At 37.0% G+C, this 25,456-nt stretch overlaps 1 protein-coding gene across 2 annotated transcripts in view; it reads left to right on the top strand.

Moving 5' to 3' along the window:
• LOC107707852 (E3 ubiquitin-protein ligase ZNRF3-like) overlaps window positions 1–25,456 on the top strand; it is a 77,274-nt gene that overhangs the window by 11,041 nt on the left and 40,777 nt on the right. Inside the window, exon 1 of one of the 2 annotated variants that reach the window (XM_016511956.1) lies at window positions 22,161–22,353. The exons of the other annotated variant lie outside the window; for it this stretch is intronic. The gene's annotated coding sequence lies outside the window, so the exon portion shown is untranslated. Of the gene's footprint in view, window positions 1–22,160; window positions 22,354–25,456 lie in introns of those variants that run through there. 2 annotated transcript variants of the gene reach the window in all.

Here is a 25,456-nt window from a genome sequence, read left to right as displayed (position 1 = left end):
GTGTGTCTGTCTGTGTGTGTGTGTGTGTGTGTGTTTAGGTGAGAGACCTAGATTTGCCACTTTGCTTGTTTCGGATTTACTCTTCTCAGGTTCACATAGTGGTAAACTAGCCTGTTTTGCCTGTTTTGTTTTGGTTTATTTTTTTTTTATTTTTAATTTTTAAATATATTATAAATAATAATATATGTTTACTTTGTCATTTACTGTTTTATTTGAGTGAATACATATTTTTACTTTTAGTATTAAATATATTAAAATATCATATTTATAATGTAATATTATATTTAACAGAGATTTTTTTGTTTCCATTTTATTTTATTTTTTTAATTAGTTAAAACTAATATTTAATTTTAAATAAGATAATCTCAATATTTATTATAATATTATAATGTTTAAAATAAAATGAATAGATCTTTTTCTATTTTATATAAATTATTAATTATTTTTTACTAATTTATTTCTAAAATATTTCATTAATATTATTTTTAGTTAAACTATATTGCAAATCATATTAATATACTATTATTAATATACAATGTATTTTATTTTTTAATTAGTTAAAATGTAAACTTTCATTTTAAGTATTGTAATATTTTAAATATTAAAATACAAATATTTTTCTATTTTTAATGTGTTTCTATTGTTAATTAAATTTTAATATTTAAATGTAAATATATTTTGCATCTATAATATATATAGAATATTGTAATATAGCTAGTAATATAGTGATATATTAAATACCTTTAGTAGTAGTAGTTTTATTTTCAGAATTTTTTATTTTATTTTATTTTATTTTTGTAAGTTCTCACTTGTCATTAATATACTAGTTATCTATCACTACATATTAAAACAGACAGTCTGTAGCTTTTATGTTGTATGTTATTAACACCAGGAAAGGAAAAAAGTGTTTTGGTTGTGCTGCCCCCAGGCATTTCCATGTTGAGTTGAGATGACTTTCAACACCTCGTCTATTTATGTGGTATTTTTCACACGCATGCAGAGGTTTTCTCTGGATTTACTGGCCCTTCCCTCTCCTTTTACCTCATTACACATAACCCGTCAGACCTGAGAGAGAGAGGTGGCTCTGGAATCTGGTTCTAGGTTGAGCACAAATGTGCCGCCGGAGCTGATAGGATCGGCCCCTGAGCACGCTCAGATCAAAGGCCCCCGGCGGCTCTTCAAAGAGCTGGCTGAGCAATGCCTGACTGATAAAGCTGCACCACAAACGGCTGGTGATGTAATCTCAGGCCTGCCCTGCAGCGAAATCCACCCCTGCACACACACTCACAGACACACACTCACACACACACACACAGACACACACACGCACATGCACACACACACACACTCTCTCACACACACACACACACACACTCTCTCACAGACACACTCACAGACACACTCACACTCTCACACTCACACACACAGACACAGACTCACACTCATACTCGCACACAGACAGACACTCACACACTCTCACACATGCACACGCACGCACGCACGCACACACACAGACACACACGCACGCACACACACACACAGACACACACACGCACAGACACACACACACACACACTCTCACACACACACACACACTCTCTCACAGACACACACACACACACTCTCTCACAGACACACACACACACACACTCTCTCACAGACACACGCGCGCACACACACACACACACAGATCACATACTGGTATTTGATGTAAGTTTGAAACAGACTGAGTGTGGGGTTTTTATGAGATTGGGTTAATCCATTGGGCGTTCCTAAAGTACACAACAGGTGGAACAGAGTTGTAAAGTTTATACAGGAACAGCACTGTGTGTGCATGCTGCTCTTTGAAGTGTGTGCAAGGAAAACGGTGGCACTCCAACAGACGACGGATAATATATTGACAGCTCCTGTGACTACAAACACGGCGTCACAAGAACGGCTTTCTGTGTAGTAGTGAGTGAGTGTAAACTCTAACTTGGGTCTCCTATTAAAAAATAAAAATAAATAAGGCTGCATTTATTTGTTCAAAAATACAGTAAAAGCCATTGCTCCAGTCTTCAGTGTCACACGATGCTTCAGAAATCACTCTAATACGTGGTTTTGGTGCTCAAGAAATGTTGCTTCTTATTATCAGTGTTATATTTGCTTTTTATTATTTTGTTATTTTTGACATTTATTTTGACATTTTGTTATATACGTCACAATATTATTGTGGAGATGTTAGTTTTTCTTTAAAGTCACTGTGAATTGAAATTGACGGATCTTATTTGATCTTTTTCAGGGTTCTGTAAATAGAAAGTTTAAAAGAACAGCATATATTGTATTGTATTATAAATGTCTTACTGTCACTTTTGATCAATTTAATGTACCTTTTTCTTTTAAAAAATTTAATAATAATCTAAATGTTTTTTATAATATTACAGTGTTTCAAATAAAATGTATATATTTTTTTCTATTTTTTTTTAAATGATTATTTTTACTAATTATTTATCAAATATATTATGAAATGTTAATATTATTTTTAATTTAAACTATATCAAAATCATATTAATATAATAATATTTAAAAAGTATGTAATTTATTTTTATTAGTAAAAATAAAAACTTTCATTTTAAGTATAATATTCTAAATATTTAAAATATTTATAATGTTTGAAATAAATATTTTTGTTTCTATTTAAATGATTAAAATTGAAATATTATATTTTTTAATCTTTAATATATTTAGACTATTATAATATAGCAATAGTAATATATTACATACCTGTCACTCAAATGTCTTACTGTCACTTTTGATCAATTTAAAGTACTTTTTTTCTTAATAAAAAAAAATAAAAAAAAATCCTACTGACCCTAACGTTTATATTTTCAGGTACTAATTAGTGTCTCGGTAGTCCCTCTTTTTTTCTAATTTAATCTCTACACCGTTTTTTTTTTTTTTTCCTATAGTGGATTGTGACGACTAAATTAACTTGTATTTAGATTTATAATCTTGAATTATAGCCATAAATGTATTGGTTATTGACCATATCATGAAAATAATTATTGGTCAGAATTTCAATATTGGTGTATTGCTGCAAACTTCATATGATTTGATATTGCTCACAGAAATTAAAATATGGTTGGAATTAGATGCTGGATGTGAAAATGGGAATTTCAGGTTTTTTAATTTAATTTAATTTAATTTAATTTTTTTATTATTTATATTTTTTTTTTTTTTAATTTTTAAAAAAAAAATTTTTTTGTGTGAATGCACCAATATACACTTTTGTGTTCTGATTCCTGGACTGTGATTTGTGACTTTTAGTTGATTAAATGTTGGATTTCTGTGCTCTCAAAAGTGCTAAGAATCCCTGAAGAGCATCTCTTTTTAATAGCGGTTTGAGGGTGATTTCGTGAACATGGATTACGGTGGATTTAGGATGGCTACATGTGCGCGAGTCAAACCTCAGACGGGTTTATTTATTCAGAAACCTTCAAACATAATCGTTCAGTGTGTAGCTGCTCTGAATGGAGCCAGCGTTTCAACAGGACTCTGAATGCTTTCGAGATCTGCTGTTTGTTGATACAACAGTTTCTAAAGGTTGTAAAAATCCCTCTCTCACGGTTTCCTTTGCTGCCTTCGACTGAGTGCATGTATTTAACACTCGTTACAGCTTCTTTTGGCAGGATTTGAACCCCTATATTTTCTTTATTTACTGTTCTGCGGATCTTACGAACACGTTTATTCTCTCAATAGACCTCGAGATCCTGATGATCCAGACCACACATGAGGCATCAGTATTCGGTGGAATAATATGAGATGATGATTCTGTATTATTTTGTGATTTTTGTTGTGCCTTGGCGGTGTAATTTCAACACGGCTTTGTCTTTTGAATGTGCTTGCTAGTGCTAATGTGTCTGAGATTTGTTGCCTGTATTTATTTTCAGATGTTCAAAGTCACCATGAAACTTGTGTGGAATATTGCAGTGTTTATTATAATAAGCTTTAATCAAAAACATTAACTTCCCCTAACAACAACATTTTTTTCTCTCTGATGACATGCAATTAGCAAACAACAACAATCCAACGATCCAATCAATTCCCGATGGACAAAATTGTTCACTCTATATTTTTGGAAGCATTAGTCAGTGTTTATTGTATTTGTTTGTGTGTGTCATAGTTGTTCCATTATATCATCACCCATTTGTCTATCCATCTGCCTCCACTTTAAATTATTCTTGCACATTATTTTACTTTGTGCTTTATGTATCTGTGCTGTTTCTCCTGCCAGCTGTTTTCACCTAATATTATTCTGTAAAGGCCTAACTTATTCAGAATGAACACACAAGCATAATTGTAGCATGTTTGTTTTATTTGTAAGGTTATTTGTCTCGTATACAGTCTCTTGTCTAACTCTGGCGTGGTAGATTGTGACCTCTTTACTTGCATCCATATTTTAGACGATTATATGGTAGAAGGTTGTACTGACCCGGTTACACCACCCAAAGTGAATTTTCCTGCTTAATTCATGACTTTATTGCAGAATCGAGTTACCTCTGTGTCCTTTTAGATTTAGAAAGCTGAACTGCTGTGGAAGTCTCTGGAGTGACGTTAAAGCTGGTCTTTTACCTCATGTTTGCTTGCTAGTCTTGATGCTTGCCTCGTTTGAAGAAACCGGTGAAGCTCAGAGTTGGTATCTAGATGGTTGCTGGGTCAAATCCCACAGACCTGTGATACTTTTACCATTGTTGCCATGAGCAACGGGCCTCAGATTGCTCCACAGTGAAACGTACATATTTTCCTAAAACTGACAACACCATATAGGCTACATTTAAAGGGGTCATATGATGCTGCTAAAAAGAACATTATAACTTTTATAAAGAATATCTCTTTGGATTTGAGACTTTAGTCTTTGCAACTTTACAGATCTTCTTTATGCACCAAGAGCTTGTAACACTCCAAAGAGAAAGGACAAATTGAAATCGCATCATATGACCCCTTTAATATTTTGATAGAATGGAAGGAGTGATAGATGTATTATTGTAACTAGAATTATTAAACCAAATAATATTAAACAATTATTTATGTATTAAATATTAAACAAATAATACTGAAATAAAATGAAAACTGAAAATATAAATAATTATAATAATTATAATAATAAAACCTAATTCAAAATATTAGTGAAAACTATATATACAAATAATACTGAAATAACACTTATTGTGATGTACATCAGTGACACAGTATACTGTATATGTCACCAGATATATTTCCACATTATGATTACATATTACAAGGCAAAAAAAAACAAAACACGAAACTATGCACAAACGAATTGGCCACAATAAAATCTAAAAATAATGCAAAAAAAAAAGAATGATAGATAACCTGAATGCAGTTCTCCACTGCAGAAGCAACGCAGCATTTTCATGGGTCTTTATTCCTTGTTTGCATTGCCTTGTCGCCCTTGCATTGTCTTTCTATCTCTGTGTTTTTCTCTGCATCTTTTGCTGTCCCTCTGATTTGGCTTGGCATCCAACTCAACGTTAGGGTTGGGTACCGAAACTCGGTACCTATATGGCACCGGTACCTATGTAACCGGTATGTACTAGAACCGAATCAGAAAGCAGATTTCGATGCCACTTTTAAATGCCTGAGCGATCGATTTAAATATTTGTCCTGGTTCTCCGAAATGGACGTAAGAAGCATTGGCGTCGCTAGCCCATTTTTAGCGGGGCTATAGCAATTAGCTCCATAAACTGTAGCGCCCTGAGATACCAGGGATTCTCAGTGGTTCCTCTGGCAGCGCTGGATATGATCACCGACCTGCATTCTCTTCTTCCAAACCTGTAATCCCTCGTGCTTGAAAGTGCGTCACAGGAATACCGACTCAGACTAGCCCCTCGCACAAGAAAGTGCGTCACAGGAATATACATTTATTAGTCTTAGAGTAAAGGCGGGCGTACACGGTGCGATTTTTGCTGTCGTACGAGCTCGCAGGCGATTCTTTTCTCTCGGGAGAAAATCGCAGATGATCGCATGGTCGCGGCTCGTACCGTGTGAGAAGAATTACGGGCCGATCCGAGACGTTACGAGCACCTCCCGTCCTCCCGATAATTTTCAAACATGTAAAAAAAAATCGGATTCTGTCGGTTTAAATTCGTGGCGTATGTGCGGTTGAACGAGATGATTTGGCGATCCATCTGAAGTTGACCAATCAGAAGATGACAAACACCATATAGTCTATAATAATTTTAGTTTAATTATACAGTTCTGTTTTTTATTTGTTATTCCGAATGTGCCAAATTTGCCGTTCAGCTTTATGAATGAATATGCCTGTTGTATTTCCGGCAAAATGAGCAGAAACTCAGAAATGGCCTACTCCCTTAAGTTCTTTATGAAGAACAGAAAGTCCATGCTTTTCTCTGCTTTTCAGCCATTCTCTTTGCCATGTCCTTTGTCTTCGTTTTTTTTTTTTTTGGACGTCACAAGCCCCCTACCACAAAGAAAACTATTTCGTCCTCAGAATCCATATTTTTATGAATGGTGCGAAACGTAATGCTTACGTCAGAGTTTGTAAAATCGTAGTAAATTCGTGTCGTGTGTGACTGCCTCCGTACGATTTTCGGATAAACTCAATCGTGACATGTGCCAGAGCTCACGACGTTCCGACCTTCAGAATCGCACCGTGTACGCCCGCCTTAAGGGAAGCACAACTCGGGAAATTAGAGCATCCTAGGAGCATGTGAATGCTATGTATATTTATTTTACATTTTATTTAATGTTATTCATCGTTTTTTTTTTTTTTAAGTATCGGTTCAGGCACCTGTATGGTTTTAAAAGTATCGATTTGGCACCGGTATCGTAGAAAACCCAATCGATACCCAACCCTACTCAACGTGTTGCTCATGACAGCTTGTATTTCCTCTTATCAACCCTCTTGTTATCATAGCGTGGCACACAGGCCCAAGAGAGGCCTGCTCTGATGCTATCACCAGCTGCAGAGCGAGCACATCAAAGCGGCTGAGAGGGCCTCTCTTGCCAAGCAGAGAGCTCACAGGATGGGCCAGAGCGACTGGTATGTGCCCCTCTCGGCATGCCAGAGATGAGCCTCTGATAAGCTGACTGGCCAGAGAGAGGGGGAAGAGCCTGGATTTGTGCGCTTTAGACGTTTGCTTTTGCAATACTAGTACTTTAACACCCACACATGCAATTCATTTCATCCACTAGAATCGATCAGGTATCCCAAACGAAACCGATCCGAGATGAAGGTGAGTTTGTTTCTTCATCAGAACGGGTTTGGAGAAATCTAGAAGTACATCAGTTGGACTGCAGTGAATGGGTGCCGTCAGAATGAGGGTTCAAACGGCTGATAAAAACATCACAGTAATCCACACCACTCCAGTTTCACAATGTCTTGTGAAAAACTGCATGTTCATCATAAATCGTTTTTAACTCGAAACTGTTGCTTTCAACTAAAATACTCTATTCGTTAATAATGCTTTCTCCAGTAAAAAAAAAAAAGTAGAGAAATGTGCAAAGTTTACGAGTGCAAACAGTTCAAAACTATTATCACGCAATATGTCTGTGGATGTGAGCACTGTTATTAATTAGGGACCGTTTGGAGTATTTTGGCAAAGGGTTAAAGTTAAAACACTTTAATGATGGATTTGTTTCTTATAAACGCAGCTTTTCACTTCACAAGATGTTAACTGATGGACTGGAGTCGTGTGAATTAATAGTTGGATCACTTTGATGTTTTTATCAGCTGTTTGGACTCTCTTTCTGACGGCACCCATTCACTGCAGAGCATCCATTGCTGAGCAAGTGATGCAATGCTATATTTTTCAAATCTGTTCTGATGAAGATCACAAACTCATGTACATTTTGGATGGAGTGAAGATGAGTAAATCCTCATTTTTGGGGGGTGAACTATTTCTATATATATTTTTTTTATTTCAAGTAACAAAAATGGGGTTTTAGTTTTAGCTAGTTTTAGTTAATTGTAATAACCCCGGACCAGGCTGAATGTACCACCTATCCCAGGAGAAAATGTGCAGAGAGGAGGTAAGAAAGAAGATAAAGGTGCACAGGCCACTAAGCCGATATCGGTAGAGAATATCAGGATGCCTGAGATGCCGAGGATGGTTGCTTCTCACTTCTTTCTTTGTTTGAGTCTTCTGTACAGACGCTGATAGAGACGTGAGGCCAGGGAGGGATCCAGGATGATGGTGGTGACTACAATAGGTAGTCTGTTCTGTGTATAGCCGTCTGTGTTTTTATTTTCACACTTCTTGCACGGCCGAGGAGCGTCAGGTAAACTGCACTAATCATGAGCACAGTAGGTCATGTGATTTACAAGTAATGAGTATCTTAGTATTCTTATAGGAGTCTTCAAAAGGTCGAAGGTTTTCGATTATTTTAAGGTACTATTTGCTGGTTTCCATCCATGTTTTTATGGATATTGCATTTAAAAAAAATTATTAGAGAGGATGTGCATAAATTGCGATAGTCATACCATACAAATTTTGTTTGTTACCAAACAAATTCCTAGATTCACACGAACAAACAGGTGACTTTGTCTCAAGTCATGTGACCAAATAAATCTCTCGTATAATTGGCTATTACCTCCCAGAACTGTCTGACCATGTGTTTCTCGAGACACAATAGAAAACATGAATTTCTTTCAGATTTGTCTGCATAATCTGCAACTTCCATTTCTGCTGCATATATGAAGAGTTTATTTGCAAAAACGGATAACTTCATTTTTTTAAATGTTCAAAAATCATGTTTTTTTGCAAATTTTTTTTTTTTTAAATTCACAGTTTGGTTGGAAGTTATTGTTGAACTTTTTGCTTTGTGTCATATTTCTAGTTTGATATGCAAGTATATTGCATTTGGTGTACTGGTATCAAGCTTATCCACAAAGGCTACCTTGTCAATCCGCTTCATCAGTCGGTTAGTTAGTTTTGCCAGTTAGCAGCATTATTTTTACTTGTGCAAAAATTAGCCAGCTTGGAGTTACATTGAACAATGATATGATCTGACAATGCAGTAAAAACAGCTTGTGAAACCTCTACTGCATTTAGTTAAATTATGAGGTGCAGTATGTTGGTAGAACATGGCTGTGTTTGTGTGTCTTCTGTTGAGCAAGTGCTGCAGCCTGGGGGCTAAATACAAACATCTGTCAGATATGATCATCATCAAAGCTGGAGTGAGGTTGACGGTGAGATGTCAGGAGGTGCGTGTGAAAGTGACTGACAGATGGTTGATTTCAGCTTCGAGTTGTCCCTCAGGGTTTATTAATGGCTTCAATGAATAACATATGGATGTATGGAAGCATTTGTTGTCATGGCACAGGAGATGTGCTCATGTGACGGTGACATTTAGTGGCTTATGCTTTCTTCTGGATGACTTTGTAAGATGTGGTAAAGCTATAGATCAGTAGTCACCTCTAGACACAGTAGTGATGTAGTGGCTCCATGCTTTGTAAGATCATAAGCTTTTCTTTGTTATATAGAATCAAGGCTTTAATAGTTGCAACTTTAATAGAATGCAACTAAAATGATCACAAATGCAACAAAATTCCAAAAATTAAAAATTGTGTTTTTATGTTGTTTCATCAGATATTATTTTGTGAGGAGATTCGCCAATGTTTCTTGCAAGCAACAATGAACAGTGCGAGCCGTGATGTCTGATTCATGAACAAATGACTCTTATGAACTGATTCTTTTCAGTGAGTCAAAGATGCATGAAATTTACATATAGTGCACACTGACAAAGAATTTTCATTCAAGGTGGGGGGGGTTTGTGTGTTTAAAAAAGGCACAGTTACTTGTAATTTAAAGATATAAAATAATTTATATCTTTAAAAATCTTTTGAAAAATATTGGTTGTTGTTCAGCATAGTGAAGTTCATATGATAAGGTCTGAGGAAAAATATCGTTCAATGCTTTTGTGAGGGAGCACAACATTTCTCAGGTGAATGCACTACTTTTGAAATATATTTTTTGCTTCCATCTCATATTTTTATGCCACCATGTCCCCTTAGGGGCTCCTTAGGATGAATCTTTTTGACTGACTCATTTGAATCAGACTCGCTCTCAGTGAATTGTATAGAATCTTTTTTTGGGGGGTTGGGGGATTTTGTCTTATTGAACGGTTATGAAAGATACAAAGACACAGCAGACATTTGTTATAATAAATGGATTTCAAAAAACAAAAAATCACAAAATATGATTTGTCATTGTTCAACATAGTGCGGTCTGTTTGTAATGCTGAATCATTTGCTGTTTGTGAGTAAAACTGTAAAGTGGTGACATCAACTGGATTTCTCTTCAAGTTCTCCCATACTGTCAAGACTTGCAAATGCTGTGCAAATCGATTCAAGCGAATCATTATCAAGAACTGGTTCAAAAGATCGATTTGTCCACAAATGTGACCCTGGACCTTAAGTGTCAATTTTTCAAAATTGAGATTTATACATCATCTGAAAGCTGAATAAATAATTCCATTGATGTATGGTTTGTTAGGATCGGACAAAATGTATTGTTGGCTATTGCTACAAATATACCCCAGCGACTTAAGACTGGTTTTGTGCTCCAGGGTCACAAATGGGACATAATTGCTTTCAAACTCCCTCACACACAGACTTGAAGTCCACAGAACGAGTTGCTCATTACAATGAGTAAATTAGCTTTAGAGTTGAAAAAGCCATTTTCCGGCCATATCACCTTCAGAGGTAGTTGACCATTAGCCTACCTTTAGAAAACGGCCCCCTCTGATCCTTCCTGTGTTCAGTGTGTGAACATTGTTTGAGAAGATTGATGTTTAACTCTTGAGCATTCGAAGCGCTTCTCTTCTCCAGACCTCTCGGTGCTCTCCGTGTTTGCCAAGCAGACATACTTGGCTTACCTTTGGCAGAGGGTTCTGTAGCATTCAGGATCCGAACAAAGCACTGTTTGTGTAGCGTGCTCTCATTGCTGCTGTACAAATGTTTGGTGGACCGTGTCCAGCCCACCGCTAACCCCAGAAGACCTTCCATAGTCCTTAAGAATAATAGGCCTGTTTCTCGAAGGAACCGTGTTGGTCGAGGATTGTGAATTGTATCTGCTCTGCTTCATGTTGACCTTTCTTGTAGACTGCTTGGTTTCTTTTAATCTTTCCATCGATCTCCACAAACTCTGGGATTTGAAGCACCTTTTCCTTTTGAAGCAGTGCATTCACATGCCTTTTAAAAGTTCCGTTTCAATCAGACTTAGGGTTGCAAAAAGGTGGAAAATTTCCAGTAAATTTCGGAAACATTCCAGAAATTTTGGAAACTTTTGAAACTTTTGGATTTTTTGGAATATTCTAGGGATTTTTGGAAAGTTTCCGGAAATTTACCGAAAATGTTCCACCCCTTTGCAACCCTAATCAGACTATAACAATAACTTGTGCTTAAAATGCCATTTAAATGCTTTAGTCTGATTGAAATCATGCTAGTGTGTTTTTGCGAAGTCAGATCAACATAAAGCAGTTCTATTTAATTCAAAATTAAAGGGGTCATATGATGTTGCTAAAAAGAAAACTATTTTGTGTATTTGGTGTAATGAAATGTGTTTATGCAGGTTAAGGTTAAACACATTATTTTCCACATACTGTACATTATTGTTTCTCCTCTATGCTCCTCTATTCTGAAACGCATTGATTTTTACAAAGCTCATCGGTCTGAAAAGCGAGGTGTGCTCTGATTGGCCAGCTATCCAGTGCGTTGTGATTGGCCGAATACCTCAAGCGTGTGACGGAAATGTGACGTAGACATGTGGGGCGTGTTAGAACGAGTCGTTTTAGGTAGGTGTGGCTGACTCTTAAATTTTATAAAGAATATCTCTTTGGATTTGAGACTTTAGTCTTTGCAACTTTACAGATCTTCTTTATGCACCAAGAGCTTGTAACACTCCAAAGAGAAAGGATAAATTGAAATCGCATCATATGACCCCTTTAATAAAAAGCAACCCATTTAGAATACTTTTTGAGGGAACACCATGTACACAGTAGCAGGTGTTTTGGATATTTTTTTTCCATCCAGATAGTTAAACTGAATGATTTTTGGTCTATCATTTCTCCGAAGTGGCGAAAATCGGCGTTACATCTGTGTGATATTGTGTGTGTGTGTGTGTTATTGTGGTGTAAGCTTGTGTCGAAGCGCTTCTACACGGCTTCACGTTCTTCTCTGCACACAGTGCTGCTATCTTGTTTTAAGTGCCAACTTTATTTTACACTTGTATATATTTGTACATTTTTCTACAATGAAAAATAGTAATATTTCTTATTTTCTTATCTTTAATAATAATAACGATGATAATAAATTATTATTATTATTATTATATAGTCAGACTGATATTTAAGCAGAATATATTGTAATATAGGCCTATTTTATTGTATTGTTTTCTCCCCCCCCCCAGTGTTTTTGACCTTTCGTAGTTTCATGAAATATCTTGTTTTTCTACAGTGGTTTACCAATAATTTAATTTCAGCATTTAATACTTGTTTGACACAAGTACTCAAAATTGTTTTACTCAGAAGAATTCACCAAAAATATTAGAAAGCAGCTAATGTTATAAGTTGATGCTAATGCCAGAAATCCCAAAATGGCCAATGATTGTAGTCATCGGTTGATATTAGATTTTTGTGTTTATTAATTAATTTGTTTAACTAAAGCAAAATCTGTTTTGAGTTTCACTGCTTTTCATTTAAGGAAAGCTTCATACTTTTTTTTTTTAACCATTTCCTCCTTTTATGTCTGTGCTTTCCTCTCACTCTCGCTCGCTCTGTCCCTCCCCCTTTTTGATCTTTCTTTTCATGCCTTCCTCCTTATTCATGTGTGATCCGCTCTGGCCAGCTGTTTTTCCAGTGCTCTGCTCCTTTGTTCTCCGTGACCTCCGGGGGCTCAGTAAGGGCTCACCTCACTCGGGCCGGCCCAGCGGCGAGTGGCTTGATCTGGACATAGTTTCTGCTGCGAGCTCCTCTCTCCCAGGCAACCGCTGTCTTTGTGCTCTACCCCTCGCTGCTTGCCTTGGGTCGCTTTCTCGTCCCTGGGCCTCATTTGTTTTCTCTCTCTCTCTCTGCTGGTCTCTCTATCAGTCTGTGTCTTTCTTTGACTCGTCATTGGTCCCACACACACACACCCTCCGTTCTCTATGGGGATGGTCCCTGTTTGATCACTGTAGGGGGTGGCTCAGGGCCCCGGGGGGTTTTTGATATGGTCACTTTGGCACTGGCCACTCCATCCGGCGTCCACTGAAATCAATGGCCTTGGGTCTTGTAGAGGCCTTTGATTTATTTTATTTTTTTTGCAGTACTTCTGGACGAGTTGGAAAGGATGGGATCCTCTGTTGTCCCCCCCCCCAGTCCTTTGATCGTTGCTGGCCCTGTGAATGGAGGCTTGTGTTGAAACAGATTTTGTTTGTTGCTACAAATAGCTGCCACTGCACTTTTGTTCAAAGGGTGGAAGGCGAGTCTAAAAGAGATACAAAAGTTCTGTATTAGTTCAAGAAGCAACCAAAAACTTTGATTGAGCGAATCAAAAGTTTGAGAACCCCCTTGCAGTTTGGTCCTTAGGGGAAAACATTTTTAATTGTAATTTTTTCTTTCTCTTTAATCAGTTAATTTATTTATTTATTTATTTATTTACTTGTTTGTTGGCCTTAAACAACTTGGTCAAAAGTGTATGATATAGCAATGACTATACATCAACAACAATAATAATAATAATAATAATAATAAATATTAATATTTGTTTAAAAAAAACTATGTATCAATATTACTATATGATAATAATAATAATAATAATAATAATAATAATAATACAGTATTGGTATTATTACAAAATAAAAATAATCAAAACAATAAATTACTACTGTAATATTTCACTGTAAAATAAAGTATTTAAAAATTACGGAATAAAATATTGAACAGAAATATTACTATTGTAATATTTCACTGTATAATAGAGTATTTAAGAATATTATTATTAATATTATTATTATTATTGTAAAAAAAAAAGTAAAATAATTTACTATAACGCTTACGATATTCGCAATATAATGTTTCACTGTAAAAGTATTTAAGAAAATATTATTATTACTAAATGAAATATAAAACAAGATAAGAAAATTATTATTGCTATTATTAATTTATAGTACAAATGTAAAATTACTATACTAATATTTATGGTAGTCATGTGGGACACCGCCAGTGTTGGGGGTAACGCATTACAAGTAACGCAAGTTACGTAATCAGATTACTTTTTCAAGTAACTAGTAAAGTAACACATTACTTTTTAATTTAGAAGGAAATATCTGAGTTACTTTTTCAAATAAGTAACGCTAGTTACTTTGTTTCCCATGTCTTGACTGATAGCTCTCGTGTTGCCATGTTGAGAGAAATCGGGAGTAAGTGCAGAGGCGTTGTGTGCGCTGTGATGTTACTGTAGTTATAGACTAAATATGAACATTATTTACTCTTCTCACTGCACAAAAAATAGATTCAGTATTCCTCAAAATGAGTAAAAACAGTCAAATGCAAACTCAGAATATTATATAAACCTGAAATAATGAAATATGTTAAATAAGACAAATATCATTTATGTATTTAATCCCATTTTATTAACCACATACTAATAAGCAAAAATTACACATTTGTGTTTCATTTTTGTTATTGCTGAAGTGTTGAAATTTCTTCTCCTGCGTCATATTCTTCATGCAGTTTGTTTGAGCTGCGCCCTCTACTGTACAGACGTGAATTTACATTTCCTTCAGCCCGAGACGTATTCATTTCACTTCTGTTGTGAAAAGGACTTTTACATTTGTAAAAGAAGAACTTTTTTATATTAAAAACAAACAAGCAAGCCCTGCCCAGATTTAAAAAGTAACTCAAAAGTAACGTAATGCATTACTTTCCATGAAAAGTAACTAAGTAACGTAATTAGTTACTTTTTTAGGGAGTAACGCAATATTGTAATGCATTACTTTTAAAAGTAACTTTCCCCAACACTGGACACCGCCACATTTAATGTAAACTGAGATGACACTAAAAAAACGGATCATGAGCTGCTCGCAGGTAAAAGAACGCCGTGCTGCGCTTCACTCTGAAAAACACGACACGTATATTTATTTCACTAAATGCCTTGTTGTGATATTCGGTTTTATTAAAGTTAATTGTGCAGCCCTATCAGTCCTGATTAGAAGTCCTCTAGTTACTTCTTAACCAAGACTTGGTGAGATCTGGGATCTTGTCTAACCTCATCTGTGGCGAAAGGGAGTTGCAGTCTATTAAAAAGTGAGTCAAAGAAAAAATCTCTCTATTCGCCCTAAGGTGAAATCTTATATTTGACATAAGCTCACAGGGACTTAGAGGTCCGCGTGGTGCGAGCACTCCGGCTGGGTGTGATGCCGAAGCAATGACTCCCTCCTAATTAAAAAGCGTAATGTGAGTCGTTGAGATAGCTGATTAAATTGGTGCAGGGATTAGGGCTGGCAGTGCAGCTGAAGGGTTGTGATGTGGGCCGCGGCATGCATGGAGGAGGGACCAGGACCTGCCAGGTCAACGGCCAGAGATCAAAGCCATACCATTCATCCCATTCCTCAACAATGTTTCCATAATGTTTCCTAAGACTGATCGCCTGGGCAGCTGTAGCACATAATGGAGGGATCGGGATTCGTTGGCACACATTGGAAATGTGGTTTAGATGCTTGTTTGTTTGAACGGTTCTGATTCATGTCTCATTTGCCCGGGGTTTGATATGGGTTTTATTTGCTTTAAAGGGTCACGTCATGAGCAGGCCTTCTCTGCAGACTTTTTTCCACATTTTCTGCTGTGCTTTTGTTGGGAAAGTGTATGGAATCGATTTAAACGAGTCAATGTGTTAAACCGAGCTGAGTATAGATTGATCAACTGTGGCAGTTATAATGTTACAAAAGATTTCTGTTCTTTCTGTTTCTGTTCATTAAAATAAATTATGAAAAAAAGTAAAAGAATCAGCAGGTTTGAATGATGACACTGAAGACGGAAGTCTTCTAAAATTCAGCTTTGCCATCACAGGAATAAATTACATTGTAAAATATATTGCGGTACGAAACGTTATTTTAAAGTGTAATAATATTTCACATTATTAGTGTTTTAACTGTATTTTTTGATCGAATAAATGCAACAAAATTTTCAAAAATTTTACCCCAAACTTTTGATCTGTAGTGTTTTTTTTTTGTTGGTGTTGTTGTTTTTTATTGGTATTGGACAATATTGCGTATTAAATTGCTAATTTCCATGTCCAAATTATTTCCATAATTTACATTTAGATTAGACATTTGGCATCATCTGATAGTAACATTCTCTTGCTAATCTGTAAAATGATATTTTAGTATTTTTAATACATTAAGTTGATAGTTAAATGTAGTCAAATCGCAAAATTAATATCCATTTTTCACACAGAACGCTAAAATGTTGTGATGCCTAAATTCACTTGAACATTTGAAAACAATAAATTTCAGGTTTTTTTATATTTTATTTTTAAGTCTTTTGCTGCATTCTGGTTCGTTTTGACAGCAGTCTTTTGCGAATTAACAAAAATGAATTTTGTTTCCCATTTTCCTCTTCTTTTATCGTTTGATGTGCTTGAGACTCCACAAACTTGATCTCAAGTTGGTAAGATTGCATTGACGAAGAGGAGATTTTATTTTTAATTTTTTTGCAAAATGTTAAAACCACCAGCAACCAAATGAATGTCAATTTAGGTCATTTTCTGGTTTCGCAAAAGCACAGGCCTCTGAATCTGTGAAGCAGAAAAAAAGCTGATGTAATGGGTTTAAGGGGAGTCAGAACTCTCCCCCCCGGATCCCTCCCTCAGCTACAGCCAAATATGGATACGTTGAATATTTCATTGGTGTTTCTTCTCCTTTGCCATCTCGGATCAGATGCTAATGCCATCCTGAGAGAGATAGCTGCTGAAGTGGAAACACTGGGGGGAGTGAAGTTTCTGATTCAGTGGTTTGGTGCTGTTTGGTGTGAGGGGAGGGAAGACGAGTGAAAAGGACGTGGGGAGAGAGATCCCAGCCTCGGCACTCGCACATGGCTCTCGCTCCTTTTTGGTTCTCCCAGCATTGCAGGTTTCTTTTGTACTCAATGCAACGCCTCCAGATTCCTTATAGTCAAGCATCAAAGACACGCACTGCCTCAGTACAAGAGACTTATGGGTAGGATGGGTGTGAGCAGACTGTCCAGTTCAGCCCCATTGAGTCCGAGTTAATCTCTTAGAAGTCTTTTTCCCCGCAAATCTCTCTTCTCATGGAGAAATATTGGTGTAACTGCATAGAGAGACTTGTCCAACCTGATCTCTATATACACCCTTACATGTGTAATTGAATAGATTGAGGGCATTTTCGACTTCCTCCCAGTGGGATAGCTCTCTTGAACGTGATTTAGTCGTCTTTAACCTTAAAATAACTATTGGTGATCAAATGGTGCACTGACTGCTAAAACCGGCCTTTTTCCTGCTGTAGAATGAGAGCGTATCTCTCTTTCTTAGCACCGCTTTGTTGCTTTCCAGCCATGGCATTGATACAACAATTCTTGTTTTGATGTGCTTCCAAATAGCTTCCGGTGTTGCAGTGTATGGCGTCCAAGATTCTCCCTTAAGGAATATACCAGAGGCTTTGGCTGTTCCTAAACTCTACCTGTCTTTCCTTGTACTGCTCTCATAACGCCAGGAAATGGCTTGGCCCTTTTTTTCTTCTTCTTTTTTACATACACTTGTTTCCTCTGGAATATCATCAACCCAAGCTTCCTTCAAGTTCTCTGGAAAGGAGCTACGTGCAGGGAAAGGAGGAAATTCAGTAGAGCTAAAAAGGGCTTTTCAATCTAAAGACAACTGAAGCTGAAAAGTAGGGATGCACCAATATTAAAATTCTAGAGGATACTGAAAAGCCAGATGTTTTCACGTATGCCCGATATTTAAATTCCAATATTTAAAAAAATAAAATAAAAATGCTACTAACTAAAATTTGTTCTTTACAGTAAGGTACAGTTCTCTAACATTATTAATGCAGCAGCTAACATGGAATAACAATGAACCAATTAAATGAAGCAATTTCAGCATTTGTTAAATTGGGTAAGTGATTTATAGATATTCTAATACACTTTTGATGGATGAGTTCGGGTGCCAGGGGTGCAAAAACTTCTCTAATGTATGCTGAACATGAAATGACAATGGAAACATAGTATGTTTATTGACTTTAGGTCAATAAATAGATCAATAAATGCCTAGAAAATGGTTATTCATAGTTGGTTCATATCACCCAATGCATGCACTAGTGTTAACAATTTGAACTTTATTGTGATGGCAGTCATTTTCTAAATGATAAAATTAAATATAAGCATCTATAAGCATATAATATTATAATGCACATTATTTGATTTTTATTTTATAGTTTTTACTGTATTTTTTTCCTCACATAAATGCAGCGTAAGAAACTTCTTAAAATCATTAAAAAATCTTGCCGTTCCCAAACTTTTTGAGCGTTAGTGTACATTGTGCATCCCTACTGAGAAGCCACTGGTACCAGTAGACAGTGTCATGCCTCATTAACTGATTATTGCCTTATGTCCTCACATACTTTGAATGCAAGCGTAATGAAATTGGGCGTGACCTTCAATTCAATCCACATGTGGCCTGAAACCCTCCATCCAGCCATCTCTTCAGTCCAGTCCCACGTGTATAATCAGACCATAGGTTCTGACCTGGAAACGAAGCGTTTTCTTCTTTAGGGCAACCTCCTTAAGAAAACAAATCTAAGGCAACAGAAACTCAATCTAAACTAGTGGCATAGCGAAGAGGGGGGGCTGGTTAGCGAGAACTAGAGGCCGTGGAGGTGAAGAAAATGCGCACTTTTCAGTTTCCATGGCCGCACATTCTTGAGTCCTATCATTCGACCGGCATTTATCTCTGTTACTTGAGAACGAGCGAGTCCAGAGGGTAGAGTAAGCTTTGAAGGATCTACCAGAGATTGGTTGAGTGATTCTCCCCCCCCTTTTCCGGGACTGGCCCATGCCGGGGTCGTTCTTTTGATTGACAAGTGGCATTGGCACAGGGGCTGCTTGTTGCGATCCTCTGGTTGACGGCGGGCTGAAGTACCTCAGCCGGTTGCATTGCAGCGGAGCCAAATGTTATGTGTGTGTAGAGGGGTGGAGGATGATGCCTGCGGTCGAGTGTTGTGTGTGTGAGGTTGTCAGGGAATGGGTGGATATTTTGACTGGTTAGTCTCTTGGGAACCATGTTTTTGCTTTCCTTGAGAACAGGTCGTGCATGAGCAAGCGCTCATCTGTTTTCCAGTGGATTCGCATCGGTTCTGTCATAATTGTGATGGGAACGTAATGCGCTGCCACCTTATTACGAGGTAGTTCACGTGAAAATGAAAACCCGGTCATCATTTACTCACCCTCATGTCATTTCAAACCTGTACACTCTATGCAATGCCATAGAAGAACCATTTTTGGTTCCACAAAGAACCATTTAGTCAAAGGTTCTTTAAAGAACCTTCTCTTTCTTACCTTTTTGTAATCTGAAGAACCTTCTTTCGCCACAAAGAACTTTTTGTGAAACAGAAAGGTTCTTCAGATGTTAAAGGTTCGTTATGGAACCATTTAGACAAAAAAAGGTTCTTCTATGGCACCTTTATTTTTAAGAGTGTATGTGGAACACGAAAGAAGATATGATATAAAATGTGTTGGCCTAGCATTGAAAGCGAAACGGTGTTCTTGGAAAATATCTTCTTTTGCATCCTGCAGGAAAAACAATGTGAGGGTGAGTAAATGATGACGGAATTTACATTTTCACTTCACTTTAACTATCCCCCTGAAAACAGTTCAAGCCCTTTTAGATCTTGGCAATGCACCAGAATTCCCTGCTCATGTTGCATCCATGCTGTTGATCTCAGAAGGCCATTCCATGTGATGTGATGTGTTCGAGACAGTTGGAGATGGTCTATATGGTGTTGACCTTTAAAGAGAGAGCTCACTGGATCAGCCCAGTCATCTCCAGCATTACTTTCCCTCTTTCAAGAGCCGACCCAATGCCTGCACACTTGTTGAAGTGGTAAGATGTTAAGGTCGTGTGTGAAAGAAGGGCGTGCTTATAAATAGAATTGTCCAGTCTATATGTGCCCCTTAATTTTTAGAGTCATAGTTGTTTGTTTTCCACTTGATAGGAACAAGCACTCATGTTGCTGGAATGTTTGACTGACAAGACACTAGAAACTTGTTTCATAATGCACGTAAAACTCAGAGCTATGGAAATATGATTAGTGAATCTGCTCATTCTGGGAAGGATCAGCTCGAGTCTGGCCTGTGCCAGTGGAAATATGGAGGTGTATCACTCGCTTTTACAGTGACACATTTTTCTAGTTTATTATGTATGTTCTTAGCAGATGTTTGTACCTAAAAGACTTTGAAGAAATGCGTATGTTGTTTCTGGGAATGTTACTAATAGAGATGCACAGTATATCTGTGCAATATCAGTTATTGGTTAGAGTTGCTGTAGATATTGTATATATTAATTATGCATGCTCATTTCCCCTAATTTTGCATCTGGATTTCCTTTGCCATCATTTAAAATTCATGTAGAGGTAATTCTTTGAAAAATACATATGAATTTGCTAACATGTTAAATGTTTTGCAAGTCTTAAAATTAATATTAATTTTTTTAACACTGTAAATTTATAATATAGCTCTTAGCTGATATTTGTTCTGAAAGGACTTTGAAGAAACTGCATATGTTGTTTCTGGGATTGTTACTAATAGAGTTGCACATTATCGGTGCAATATCAGTTATTGGTATAATTAATCAGCGTCTGTAGATATTGTATATATTAATTATGCATGCTCATTTCCCCTGTCTTTACATCTATATGACCTTTTCTATCCTTTAAAACTCATATAGAGTACATTTAAAAAATATATAAATATCTAAGAATTTTAAACGGCTTGCTAAAAAGAACATTATTTTGTGTATTTGGTGTAATGCAATGTGTTTATGCAGTTTAAGGTTAAAAAAACACATTATTTTCCACATACCGTACATTATTGTTTCTCCTCTTTGCCCCGCCTTTCTGAAACGCGTCGATTTTTACAAAGCTCATCGGTCTGAAAAGCGAGGTGTGCTGTGATTGGCCAGCTATCCAGTGCGTTGTGATTGGCCGAATAGCTCAAGCGTGTGATGTAAATGTTACGCCCCTTACCATATTTGGGAACACACAGCATGTCCACAACAACAATACTACAGCAAAAAATTTTTTAAAATACTTCTTTCGTTGCGTATACATTTGGGCGGTATTATGCAAATTTTCCAAAACAGTGACGCCGATTTGTGGGGGAGTGATTAAATGAGGCGTTTCAGGAAGGCGTGGATGAGTCTTAACTGTTAGTAAGAATATCTCTTTCATTTTGAGACTTTAATCTTTGCGACTTTACGATCTTATATATGCACAAACAGCTTGTAATAAAAGTTAAAATAAAATAAAAGTTTTTGTTTACATGATATGTGTGTGTTCTGTGTATATTTATTATGTATATATAAATACACACACATGCATGCATATATTTTGAAAATATTTACATGTATTTACGTCTATATTTATATTCATATAATTTATATTATAAATAAATAAATATATTTAATATAGAAACATAAAATTTTTCTGAAATGTATATATGCATGTGTGTGTATTTATATATACATAATAAATATACACAGCACACATATATTATGTAAACAAAAGATTTTATTTTGGATGCAATTAATCGTTTGACAGCACTATTTAAAATAAATACAAATTTTTAATACTGTACATTATAATGTTGTGATGCCTGAATTCACTTGAAACATTTAAGATGATTGATTTTCGATTTTTTTAAAATCATATTGGTATATTTTAGAATATTTTTCTCTCCTTTTGTTTTCAAGGCAAAAATGTCCTTTTAATTTTTTTGGTATTTTCCTTAAAATTCACACTCTTTATTGGTGACCATGTTGTTTTTTCTCGCTTAACCTCCCACCCGCCTCTGCCACTCTCTCGCCCATTTTTTTTGCGACGAGCGGGCCAGTGTCGTGCCATCGGTGGTAGCATCAGCCATTCCTTGGCGCAGGAGCCCTCGTCTGTTCCAGCGCTCTAATCGCATTCCAGCCGAGGCCCGGCAGCGGCTTGCTCCGCATTCCACAACTCTGGGGGCTTTCCAAGAGCCCTGCGCAGGCGTTCCTCTTCGCCGGGACCTTCAAAGCGAGGGAGGGACTTCAAAGGCATCGGTGAGGCTAGGTGTTGATGACTACAATCCTCCCGGGTACAGATTTACCCGCCTCCTGAACTTCAAGAGCGGTTGTGGTAGTATTATACATGCCATAGTATAAACATGCCATTTTTCTAATTCTAGATGCTTTAAAACTATTAGCATGATTATGTTTGCTTGTCTTTTCTCATGTTCCTGTTCAACCGTAGTTTGTATTTTGCCGTTTGAGTAGCAGACATTTCCGTAAGCGAGAGAATCATTCTCAAGCCATTGATGGTTTCAATCTCTACTCACAGTCTTATAATAGACTCGCCTGTCACTTCCCCTCTGCTAAAGATGTCCTCCCCAGTGGCTCGATGATGCACATTTGAGTCTTTACATGGTATTAAGTGGTAGCTCCGGTCTGAATTGCACCATTTGTTTGCTTACGTCGTTGCCAAGGGGACAGCGTGTGAATGGTTTTTCAGGGAGACGGCACAAGAGGTCTCGAGACTCTTTAGGCGTTCCTGTGGCTCAAACAGTAGAGCATGACGCCAAGGTCATAGGTTCGATTCCCAGGGAAGGCCTAAACGGTTCCAATATGTACTTCTAAGTGGATAAAGAGAGGCTGACAAATGCTTGAAGTGTGTGCAGATGTCTTGGTTGGAAAGAAAAACGGTTGTACCTGCCATCAAAAGTCACCAGTGCACAACCTGTTTTCTTGAGCAAATCTGAGATGCTTGTGGTTGGTGCTTCATGATGTCACCTCCTTTGCAGTGCGTGCGCTACGTCTTGGGTACATAAACATGCTTTCTAGGCAAGAGTTGTTGGAGTCTTTGTTGGCCAGAGGTGACTTTTGCAAATGTCGTTCCATCGGTTTTGTCTAGACGACAAAGGATAGGAAGTCGCCTCCTTTGAAAAAGGGCCCAGTCTCCCTTTATGAGATAATATTACACCGTCAGAGCAGGCCCCACCTGCAAGGCTTCTCCAGCTGCCACACTGTAACTCTATCTGCGCTCTCTTCAAGGCTGCCATCCCCTTTGAAGTTATTTCCAGTGCTTGGGAAACGAGAAGACACAAGCAATCAGAGCGGCAAGCTCCTCCTCTTTTTTTCTCTCTCTCTCTCTCTCTCTCTCTCTCTCTCTCTCTTTTTAAGTATATTTGGAATTCTGTGTTCTCCAGCTTCAGATATTTCCAACTTTTTTCCTTTTTTAAGATGTTTGTTTTGATTATTGCTTCTTTTGCGGATCAGAAACGCGTTGCGATTGGAGTGCGAGATTATAAATGTCCGACAGCTTTATGGCTGCGGCATGAAAGCGAAGAGGGAGGAGGAGAAAGATAAATAGTCCAGGGCAAGTAGAGGAGAAGCCGTAGGCATCTGTCCCATTCCAGTATTTCACACTCTTCCGACAGACAAACCAGAATAGTGTTGGAGTCTGTGAGTGCATCCTCTGTTTGGATAGTAGGTGGGAGTTCAGATGTCCAGCGCCAAAAGGAAACTGGCCGGGTTGCCTTGTGTACCCAATGCAAAGCTCTTCCCGCTATGTGTGGGCATTTGATTACAAGACAGCCTTCCAGTTTTATAGATGAGGAAATGTTAGAGATAAGTAACAGCTGAGGGGATCCACGTAGGGTTCAAAGGAAAATTAAAATGAGGGCACGGCTACACTTGCTGGCGTGAAATGCTTTCCGTCGCATTTCTTTCGTAGTGCAAAAACAAGTCATGTGTGGGTTGCTTGACTTGCAAACAGAGTACATTTTCATGTTTTATTGACAACTTCAGTCAATATTTTGTCATGTCATATTCATTTATTTTTAGTGAAGAAAGTGACAAATTCAACTAATAATCCAGTTTATTATGTAAGTCGCCTAAAATTAGTGTATAAATTTATAGTGCACTTAATATAAATAATAATGCTTTATTATTGAAATAGAAATAATTTATAAATTAAAATATTGTATAATTACTCATTGTGTTGTAGTGTGTGATGGAAAAACTGTTTTCTATCAACACATTCTGACTTGCAGCAAAGTTCGCATTTGCATCATTCTGAGCCAATACACATTTATTTTGTGTATATATGTGATGTAATCTCATATGTACAATATGAATGTGATGTATTAGGGTAAATTAATATGCTGGCAAAAATGACCTGAGGTTACTAGTTGTCACTTACTGATTCCTGACATTGATTGGAAATAAACATAGATTTTCTAGATTTCTCTTCTCAACAATGTGCATTGGTAATTTCTTGCATTGCTGGTTAACTGCATTTTTTAATTTTTTTTTATTTCAGTTATTTTGTTTGAGTTGCTCAACCAGACAGCGGGTTGGTTAAGCACTCACATCTGTGTGTAAAGAATATTTCTGGCCTAAATGGCCTAGATTTTCCTTCAATTTTCAATGTTTTTCCTCTACCATGACCTTCTAACCTTCTAATTCTAATTCAGTTTTTTTATTTGCAAGTTAAACAATGGCTTTATCTAAAATTAAATACTCTCTGAGCAGCTACTTCTTCTGAGTAAGTAGTTACTTTGTAGCCATTAAAAATTATGTTCTATATTTTAAAGGGGACATATGATGCGATTTCAATTTATCCTTTCTCTTTGGAGTGTTACAAGCTCTTGGTGCATAAAGAAGATCTGTATAGTTGCAAAGACTAAAGTCTCAAATCCAAAGAGATATTCTTTATAAAAGTTAAGAGTCAACCACACCTACCTAAAATGGCTCGTTCTAACACGCCCCCACATGTCTACATCACGATGTGGGAAGATTTGCATAACGCCGCCCAAATGTTCACGCAAAGAAAGAAGGCGTAACTTTTATTCTCGCTGTAGTATTGTTGTTGCTGCCGCCGCCATGTCGTGAAGATGCTGTGTGTTTCTTTGTGAAAGCGAAACTACTTTGTTTGGTCTTCCAAAAGAGGACACGACTAGAAATCAGTGGTTAAGTTGTATTTACAGCACTGTTCCAGAACAGTTCAACCCAAATATTCAGATGTGTGCAGCACATTTTATGGAGGACTGTTTCCTGATCCTGGTAGAGTAGACTACATGCCGGCTGTTCTGACTCACGGACTGTAAGTACGTTTTTTTTTTTTAAAATTTTTCACTGATGTTTCAAACACGAGTTTTGAGCAGTGAAGAGTAGCGCTTGTAGTTTGTCATTTCTCCGATC

This window comes from Sinocyclocheilus rhinocerous, unplaced genomic scaffold (genome assembly GCF_001515625.1).
Source record: "Sinocyclocheilus rhinocerous isolate Xijiao unplaced genomic scaffold, SAMN03320098_v1.1 scaffold1256, whole genome shotgun sequence".
Taxonomy (NCBI): domain Eukaryota; kingdom Metazoa; phylum Chordata; class Actinopteri; order Cypriniformes; family Cyprinidae; genus Sinocyclocheilus; species Sinocyclocheilus rhinocerous.
Note: the sequence above shows the minus strand (reverse complement) of the source record. Positions and strands in the feature narration are given on the sequence as shown.